This window comes from Gorilla gorilla, chromosome 1 (genome assembly GCF_029281585.2).
Source record: "Gorilla gorilla gorilla isolate KB3781 chromosome 1, NHGRI_mGorGor1-v2.1_pri, whole genome shotgun sequence".
Lineage (NCBI taxonomy): Eukaryota > Metazoa > Chordata > Mammalia > Primates > Hominidae > Gorilla > Gorilla gorilla.
Window position 1 is genome coordinate 15,641,743 of NC_073224.2, and position 10,441 is coordinate 15,652,183.

The following is a 10,441-nucleotide window of genomic DNA, read 5'->3' on the forward strand; positions in this document are numbered from 1 at the left end:
GGGTTTTTCCCGTGTGATCAAGAAGCCCGGTGGGCAGAATAGAGGAAGCTGCAGAAGTCATAGCTTCATTCTCCTGAAGACATGGGTGTCTGGAAAGTAGCCACTGCCTCAGGACGGTCCCAGGTACCTTCAGCACCTTCCTCCCAAACACACTCTGTCTGTAACATGTCACTTCTGTCTTCCTCTAACAGGTGACCTTGGAGAAGGTGCTGGGAATTACAGTGTCTGGAGGCAGAGGACTTGCCTGTGACCCCTGATCAGGTTTAGTTGCTTACCCAGCAGGGTAAGTAAGCGCCTTGGAAGAGATCTTGATGCATGGGAATTTATAGCCACGCTAGAGCAGTTGGGATGGGCAGGGATTTTCTGGTATCTTCCGGAAGATAGATACAGGTTAATGTTTTCTTGCCATTTTTGTAAAGAGACGCAGGACCAGGTAAAGGTTCTTTGTCGGGTGCTGTCGTTGTTGCCATCCTGTCCTGCTTTTCGGTTATCTACCCCACCTCCCACACACAGATTTACACTTTATGTTACACACAGTTCCCAGCACCATCTTCAGTAACTACCTTCCAGTCATTTAAAAAACAGCTTTATTGAGATGTAATTCACATACCATATAACTCACTATTTAAAATACCCAATTCAGTCGTTTTTTAGTATGTTCACAGAGTTGTGCACCCATCACCACAATCAAATTTAGGACATTTTCATGACCTTGTTCCCTTTTTTTTTTTTTTTTTTTTGAGACAGGTTCTGGCTCTGTCGCCTAGGCTGGAGTGCAGTGGCTCGATGTCGGCTCACTGCACCTCCGCCTCCGACACTCAAGCAATCCTCCCACCTCAGTCTCCCGAGTAGCTGGGACTACAGGTGCACTGCCCCATGCCTGGCGAATTTTTTGTAGAGATGGGGTTTCACCACATTGCCCAGGCTGGTCTTGAACTCCTGAGCTCAAGCCATCCACCTGCCTCAGCCACCCAAAGTGCTGGGATTACAGGCGTGAGCCACTGTGCCTGGCCCCATTCCTATCAGTCACTTTTCATTCCCCACCTTACCAGACCTTCATCCCTAGGCAACCACTGTCTCCATTAATTTGCCTATTCTGGATATTTCATAAAAACGGAATCAGATAACACTGTATTTGGCCTTTTGTAACTGGCTTCTTTTTGTTGCTCATCCTGGAGTGCAGTGGTATGATCATGGCTGACTGCAGCCTCAGCCTCTTGCCTTAGCCTCCTGAGTAGCTGAAGCTATGGGTGTGTGCCACCATGCCCAGCTCATTTTTCCATTTTTTGTAGAGACAGGGTCTAACTCTATTGCCTAGGCTAGTTTCGAACTCCTGGGCTCAAGCAATCCTCCCGCTTCAGCTTCCCAAAGTGCTGGGATTACAGGCGTGAGCCACCACGCCTGGCCAGCATAATGTTTTCAGGGTTAATCTATGTCACAGCATGTATCGCTACCTTATTCCTTTTTGTGGCTGAATAATATTCCACTGGATGGATGTAGCACATTTTATCTATTCTTCAGTTGATGGACATTTGGGTTGTTTCTACTTCTTAGCTATTATGAATATTCATCTGTTCTAGTCACTTTGAGAGAGATCAGTGCCATAGAAGAGAAGTAGGGGAGTGGGGCTACTATGCTTTCTCTTGCTGCCTTTTCACTCCTCTGCTCCTACAAGTGGGAAACCTCCAACCATAGTTTCTTCAGGCTTCTGGAGAAAGCTTGGAACCCCTCCTGCTTCTGGCTCACTCTGTTCCATGCTGATAGGCACAGGAATGTGAAAATGAGTAGCGCTACTGCTGTACCTTTCTTACTCTACCATTAACTTGTTAATGCCTAGTTCATTCCCCAATGTAATTTTCATAGCAACTTTTATAGTTTTTATACTAGATACGTGATTTGCTTAGTTTTATCACCTCATCAAAAAAGCTTCCTTTATCAGGCTGGGCCCGGTGGCTCACGCCTATAATCCCAGTACCTTGGGAGGCCAAGGTGGGCGGATCACTTGAGGTCAGGAGTTGGAGACCAGCCTGGCTAACATGTTGAAACCCTGTCTCTACTAAAAACACAAAAAAATTTGCTGGGCGTGATGGCGGGTGCTGGTAGTCCCAGCTGCTTGGGAGGCTGAAGCATGAGAATCACTTGAACCCAGGAGGTGGAGGTTGCAGTGAGCGCAGATTTCGCCACTGCACTCCAGCCTGGGCGACAAAGAGAGACTCTGTCTTAAAAAAAAACAAGGCACCACCAAAAAAAGCTACCTTTATCAATCAAGTACAGTCATGTGTCACTTAATGATGGGGATATGTTCTGAGAAATGTGTCATTTGGCAATTTCGTTGTTGAGTGAACATTACAGAGTATACTTACACAAACCCTAGATGGTATAGCCTACTACATACCTAGGCTACATGGTGTAGCCGGTTGCGCCTGGGCTACAAACCTGTACAGCAGGTTACTGTACTGAATACTGTACGTAATCTTAAGACAATGGTATTTGTATATTTAAACATAGAAAAAGTACGGTTAAAATATCATATAAAATATATTTTAAAAAGGCACACCTGTATAAGGCACTTACCATGAATGGAGTTTCCAGGACTGGAAGTTGTTCTGGGTGAGTCAGTGAGTGAGTGGTGAGTGAGTGTGAGTGCCAAGAACATTACTGTACACTTTACAAACACTGTACACTTGGCCATACTAAATTTATTTTAAAAACATACATTCAATAATAGATTAACCTAACTTACTGTAACTTTCTTACATTTTATAAACTTTTTTTTTAACTTCTTGACTCTTGCAGTAACACTTAGCTTAAAACACAAACACAGTACAGCTATACAAAAATACTTTTCTTTTATCTTTTTTCCGAGATGGAGTCTCCCTCTGTCACCCAGGCTGGAATGCAGTGGCACGATCTTAGCTCACTGCAACCTCTGCCTCCTGGGTTCGAGTGATTCTCCTGCCTCAGCCTCCTGAGTAGCTGGGATTACAGGCTCCTGCCACCACACCTGGCTAATTTTTGTATTTTTAGTAGAGATGGGGTTTCGCCATGTTGGCCAGGCTGGTCTTGAACTAATGACCTCAAGTGATCCGCCTGCCTTGGCCTCCCAAAGTGCTGGCATTACAGGCGTGAGCTACCGTGCCTGACCCAAAAGTATTTTCTTTTTATCTTCTATAAGCTTTAAATGTTGTTTTTAACTTTTTAAACTTTTTTGTTAAAAACAAAGACACAAACACACACATTAGCCTAGCGCATAGAACTACATAGGGTCAGGATCATCAAGATGTCACTAAGTGACAGGAGTATTTTAGCTCCATTATAATCTTACGGGACTACTGTCATACATGCCCTTCACTGTTGACCAAAATGTTATGATGTGACGTATGACTGTACTTATTCTATGCCAGGTACTTTTTAAGCACTTTATATGAATTATTTAATACTCTGAGCAACTATTATCACCCTCATATTTTAGAGGAGGAAATTGAGATTCAAAGAGGTCAAGCAGGCCGAGTGCAGTGGCTCACGCCTATAATCCTAGCACTTTGGGAGGGCAAGGTGGGCGGATCACCTGAGGTCAGGAGTTCAAGACCAGCCTGGCCAACATGGTGAAATCTTGTCTCTACCAAAATACAAAAATTAGCCTGGCGTGATGGCGGGTGCTGGTAGTCCCAGTTACTCGGGAGGCTGAGATGGGAGAATCGCTTGAACCTGGGAGACGGTGTTTGCAGTGAGCCGAGATCGCGCCACTGCAATCCAGCCTGAGCGGCTGAGCAAGACTCCATCTCAAAAAAAAAAAAAAAAAAAAGAGGTTAAGCAGGCAGGGTGCAGTGGCTTTGGGAAGCCAAGGTGGGAGGATTGCTTGAGACCAAGAATTTGAAACCAGCCTGGGCAACATAGTGAGAACCCTGTCTCTACCAAAAAGTAAAAATAAAAAAAAATTAGCTGGGTATGGTGGCATGTGCCTGTAGTCCTAGCAACTGGGGAGGTCGAGGCAGGAGGATTGCTTGAGCCCAGGAGGTGAAGGCTGCAGTGAACTATGATCGTGCCATTGCACTCCAGCTTGGGTGACACAGTGAAACCCTGCCTCTTAAAAAAACCAAAAGGGTTAAAGAGTTTGCTTGAGGTAACATAGCTAGTGTGTGTAATGGGGTTCTAACCCAAGTAGTATGACTGTAGAGCTCTGATTGTTAAAATGGCACAGAGTGGGGGAAGACCACACTGTGTTTTTTTGAGACAGACTTTCATTCTTCTTGCCCAGGCTGGAGTGCAATGGCACGATCTCAGCTCACCGCAACCTCCGCCTCCTGGGTTCAAGCAATTCTCCTGCCTCAGCCTCCAGAGTAGCTGGGATCACAGGCATGCGCCATCATGCCCAGCTAATTTTGTATTTTTAGTAGAGATGGGGTTTCTCCATGTTGGTCAGGCTGGTCTCGAACTCCCGACCTTAGGTGATCTGCCCACATTGGCCTCCCAAAGTGCTGGGATTACAGGTGTGAGCCACTGTGCCCGGCCACTTTCTGCTTATTGTTAACAAATTGCTTTTCCTCTAAGCTGTCTACCTGCCCTTTGAATGAGAAGAGCCCCATTTATGGGCAGCTCAGTCTATGCAAGGGAGACTTCTGCCCCTGGGTTTGGGGTCAGTGTCTCTCCCAGGTGGTCCTCTGGTGTTTAATGGCTGCAGTAAGGGTGCTGTGGGAGCCACACGGGCTCTGCCTGGTGAAGGCTGGGCTAGGCTCCATTTTCCCCTAGAGAAGCAAGTTGATGGAAAGACCTCTCTACTGGATAAGTTTGTGCAGCCTGCCTCAGAGGAATTCCACTTGTTCTTGCCTCTGCCTGGGAAAGCCAGGTTCCCTCTTGTTGGAGGTGGGGCTGGGGTAGCACAGGCAGAAGAGGCCTTGGGGTGCTGCTTGGTGCATGCTGAGCCCTGTGTCCCTGCCCCGGGGAGTGTGGAGTCCTGCCCGCTTTCTTCCTCACACACCCCTGGACTCCAGGCCTGGCCTTTAAGGGCATGTGCTTATGCATGTTTATGAGCAGGTCTCAGCTCAGTGCATGTGCCTGGGAGTCATGATCCTTCCAGATGGTGTACAGGCTTTTCTGATGGAACCTCTAGTAGGTTTCCTAAGTGTGTCTGCTTGGCTTAGGCCATCCCTGGGCAGTGCCCCTAATCTGTTCCCTGACCTTCTGATTTCTTAGAACTTGAAGTTGTCTGTGCAAATGGCTTCTTTTCTGGGTGTTTGAGTTTTGCTGTGTTCTAGAACTCCCTGATGTGCTGCTGCGATGTTGGGGGCCACCAGATTCTGTGTGAGCACAAGCAGGTTCTTCACCTCCCTCCTTGTCTCCCTGCTTTTCTTATCTGATCATCCTTACACTGCCCCCAGCCCCCATGCTCTTGTTCCTCCTGTGCCTGTTGCTTTGGGAGCCAGCTCAGGTATCCTAGAAACAAGGAGAGAAACAAAACTCAGAAAATTCTCTGAGGCCCAGAGGCGAATATCAAACCAAAACAAAGTTTTCTGAAAGGAAATGGAACAGCACAGGAAAGGAGGGTGGGCAGTGTGTCAGGCAGAGGTGGGTAGGAGCTCCAGGCTGAGCATGGAGCCTGTCCTAGTGGCTCCTACATCCCTTGGCCGTTGTTTCCCCACGGGAAGCCCCCCTACTAGAGGATGCCAGACAGCCCCTTTGAGAGACTTAATTGAGTTGAACACCCTTAATTGAGTTGGGCCTTTTCCTCAGCCGGCTGGTGGAAGGTTGATGGGCCTTCAAGCCCAGCACAGCCCCTGTGCCCCTGTGCCCAGTCCTGAGAATGGGTTTCTCCTGGCTCCCATGCCAGAATGGCCTGGGTGAGTGCCCTGCGCACAGCTGCTCCTCTCCCGCTGGGATGGGAAGTGTCCCAGCGAGGTGACGGGGTGTATCTGGCAGCTAAGAAGAGACCTCTTGGTTGATTTAAGTGGGGAGGAGAAGAGGGAACCCCTGCTCTCCTGAGGAGGCCCTCCATTTACTCAGCCCATGTTAAAATTGATGCTGAGATCCTCAGCTTTGAAGCATTGCACTGGGTGTGACAGAATTCTCCTCCTGAACTGTGTTCTCGTGACACCTGAGCTGAAGGAACACAGAGCTACCTTCTTACTCGCTGTAGGGTATTCGCCAGGGACAGTAGAGAGACCATGTGGGCCTGAGAGAAGAAAAGGTTGGGACTTGGTGCCCAGGATCATGCAGTGTGTTAGCAGACAGGCCTGTGACCTCAGTGTTCTGCTCTTTCCACCTCTACGCTGCCCTTGAGCATCAAGGAGTCCTAAATGCCTGAGGTACAGGAGAACCATGGACCTCTCCCCAGGGCCCTCATTCACACTCTGCTACCCAGGAGGTTCCTTGGCAGCCAGGGCTTTGAGATCTTGCCCCTAGCGACTTGAAGATATATTCACTTGTTTACAAATAATTACTGAGGGCCTATCATCTAGGCCCTGGGAAATTAACAGTAAGTAAAATAGACCAAAAATACCATCCTCACAGAACTGGCAGTCTGGTGTGTGAAGACGGATCCCCACCCCCAGTGTAAGTTATAAGCGTGATTACAAATTGATGTGTGCTTTGGAAACAGTAGAAGCAGTAGCAGTGACGGAGGTAGGGTTGTAATGATAAATAGGGCTGGAGGGCGACATTTGAGCGAGGCCAGAAGCCCCTTTGGCATGCTTCTGTGAGTCATTCTCAGATTTTACCTGGTCTGAAAGAAAACATTTCAAAAGCCCAGGGTCCCTGGTTGACCTTGTGTGTCCTGCTCCCTGTGTCTGTGCTGCCCCATGCATAGCTCATCCCATCCGGGGGATGGAGAGTGGTAGGAGGTGGATCCTATGGGAATCCTGGGCTCTTTGTGGTAGCAGCAGGCCTGGACCTGTGTAGGGAAGGGGGATGTTGAAGGCTTGGCCCTTCCTGGGCAGTGGGCCCAGCACCTGGCACCAGTATTCCACAGTGTGACTCCCCCAGGCTGAGGCCTTATGTCCTTCCATGAGAGTGAGCAGCCGCCCTGCACCCTCAGGTGCTGAGTCGCAGGACTCAGCTGATTGGGCCAACCCAGCCCTTGGCATGTGGTGGATCCCAGCCAGCACTGAGCAAGGGCTCACCCTGCTGGGCAGGGTCAGGGGATGTGGAGAGAAAGATTGATACAAACTGTGCCCCGCACTCCTCTCCCCAGCTGACCTAGGAGCTTGCTCAGAGTTCACCAAGAAGGCTGAGAGGGCTCCTTGGTGCTTTTGAGAACAGGTCAGGAGGGCCTCAAGTCAAGCACACAAGGAGCCCTGGCCATGCTGCTCTCACTTCAGCATCTGCGTTATCGTCTCTGCATGTGTAGCTGCGACCGTGGTTGCATGTTCTCTTTCTCTTGTTGGATGGCTTCCAAATATCAATAATTAGAAATAAAAATAGTTGCTTAAGGGACGACCTCTGTGTGTTTCCTTTTCTTGCTTAGCTCTTCCATGGCACACCTGAGAATTTCTTAGGCTATACTGGGGGCAAGGGGATGTTAGAGGAGGGAGAGATTGCCTCATTGCCTCTAGCCAGTCATCCTTCTATCTACGTAGTGTTCCTACAGACACACACGCATCATTCACCCTTCTTCCACCATGGAGCGGAACATAGGAGAAGGAGGAAACAGAGGATATTGTGTCCCAGGAAGACTGAGTTTGTATGCAGTGACTTGGAAAGTGTTTTAAGCAGTCTGATGCACTACCCTTTAAAGGCTGAAATGCTGCTTTGGGATGAGAATTAAGGGAAAACTCGTAAACTTGCAAATAGATCCCAGTTTTTCTGGATTTGGAATATGGTTGGCTGGATTATGCATCGAGTCAATTCAATTAGATCAACTCTCAGCTGAAGCCCTTTACCATGGTTCCTGTGTAACTAATCAGAAAGCTAGGGAACCTGTCCCCATTCAGACTAGAGCCTTTGCTGGAGAGAGGAGTCTGTAGAGGGCCTCAGGTCAGCACAGATTGCAGGAAGGTTCAGAAAATGTTGTTTAACCACTGAGAACTTTCTGGGCTCTGAATTCATGATAGTGGCAGGCCTGGGGCTATTACTTTTCATATACTGCATGAAGTATTAAAACCTAAATATCTAAATCTGGCTGGGCACAGTGGCTCACGCCTGTAATCCCAACACTTTGGGAGGCCAAGGCGGGTGGATCACCTGAGGTCAGGAGTTTGAGACCAGCCTGACCAATATAGTGAAATCACATCTCTACTAAAAATATAAAAAAATTAGCCAGGCTTGGTGATGGTTGCCTGTAATTCCAGCTACTGGGGAGGCTGAGACAGAAGAATTGCTTGAACCCGGGAGGTGGAGGTTGCAGTGAGCTGAGATCACGCCACTGCACTCCAGCCTGGGTGACAGAGTGAGACTCCATCTCAAAAAAAAAAGAAAAAAAAATCTAAATCTGTGCACTTTGAACTCTTATAATTTTCTTTCTTTCTTTCTTTTTTTTTTCTTTTGTAGACCTAGTCTCACTCTGTCACCCAGGCTGGAGTGCCATGGTGTGATTTTGGCTCGCTGCAAGCTCCGCCTCCTGGGTTCATGCCATTCTCCTGCCTCAGCCTCCCCAGTAGCTGGGACTACAGGTGCCCGCCACCATGCCTGGCTAATTTTTGTATTTTTCGTAGAGATGGGGTTTCACCATGTTGGCCAGGATGGTCTCGATCTCCTGACCTCATGATCTGCCAGCCTCAGCCTCCCAAAGTGCTGGGATTACAGGCGTGAGCCGCCGCTCCCGGCTCTGTTATAATTTTCATTTGCCTGTTCAAGAGCGATGGGGTGCAGAGTTTCCAGAGCCATCTTGCTTTTGTCATACTTTTTTTTTTTTGAGACAGAGTCTAGTTCTTGTCGCCCAGGCTGGAGTGCAATGGCATGATCTCAACTCATTGCAACCTTCACCTCCTGGGTTCAAGCAATTCTCCTGCCTCAGCCTCCCAAGTAGCTGGGATTACAGGTACCCACCACCACTCCTGGTTTATTTTTGTATTTTTAGTAGAGATGGGGTTTTACCATGTTGGCCAGCCTGATCTCGAACTCCTGACCTTAGGTGATCTGCCTGTCTCAGCCTCCCGAAGTGCTGGGATTATAGGCATGAGCCACTGTGCCCAGCCTGTCATACTTTTTAAAACCCTCCTGACTGTGACATTCTAGAAGGGGAAGCAGGAGACTAGAAGGTGGTATAAAAAGAGAAAGGAGTTGAAGACCAGCCTGGGCAACATGGCAAAACCCCATCTCTACAAAAAATACAAAAATTAACTGGGTATGGTGGCATGTGCCTGTAATCCCAGCTACTTGGGAGGCTGAGGTGGGAGGATTGCTTGAGCCCAGGAGGTCGAGGCTGCAGGGAGCTGTGATGGTGCCATGGTGCCACTGCAGTCCAGCCTGGGTGACAGAGCGAGACCCTGCCTCAAAAAAAAAAAAAAAAATGAAGGAAGGGCTGAGCCAGGGTGGCATGAGCCTGTAATCCCAGCTACTTGGGAGGATGAGGCAGGAGGATTACTTGAGCCCAGGAGTTCAAGACCAGCTTGGGCAACATAGTGAGACCTTGTCTCAAAAAAACAGAGAAAGGAAACAGGAACAAGGAAAGAGTAGGAAATGGAGAAAGAAGGAGAAAAAAAAAAAACAGGAAGAGTTGAGGGGTTAGAGGAGAAAATGATGTGACTCAGGAATTCCACAGCTGTTGGTCAGCCTGGCAGTTCTGGGCATATCTAGTCACATCGGAGGTCCCAGTGTCCCCAAATTTGCATATCGAAGTGGTTTATTGAGCCCAAGATGCTTAGCCCTCACTAGCAACTTGCACCTATCTCCCTTCAAGTTTCCAGCCAGTAGTGGCGTTCAGATATGGGGGCTGCAGTGGGGTCGCACTAGGGAAAATTAGGTCTGGGGGAAGTAGCTGTCTCCTCTTTCTCTCCTCCCTGCCTTTCCTATTCGCAGTCTCCAGGCTTGCTCTTGTCTGCTATTTCCAGTGCTAATGAAGAGTTGAGGCAGAAGGGGGCAACGGGCCAGGGCCTGCTGACAGCCAGGAGGCCTAAAGAGAAGCTGCCTGGCTATTGGCCTTTGGCTTCTTGCCCCCGATTCCTACTACCCAGCTTCCGTCTCCGGAGCTGCCTCTGGAAAGGCAGGACCTGATTCCATCCAGCAGCCTTGCTGCCTGGCGGGAGAGGTTGCCCCCACCTTCTCTGTGAGGCAGGCAGAGTCCCTGATTCTGCTTCTGGCAGTCGGGGGGCTCTTCTCAGGTTTCTTGGGGCCAGAGATTCTCAGGGTGGGGCTTGGGACCTCTGTGGCACTGTAAGGCTTTCCCAGGCCTTCTCAGGCTATCTCTATCCCCCACCCCATCTTACTGAGCCTCTCTGCTGTGTGGCCCCTGCCTCGCCTCCCACTTCCTTCCTTATCCAACACATGGAGGGTGTGGGGGGCCAGCTCT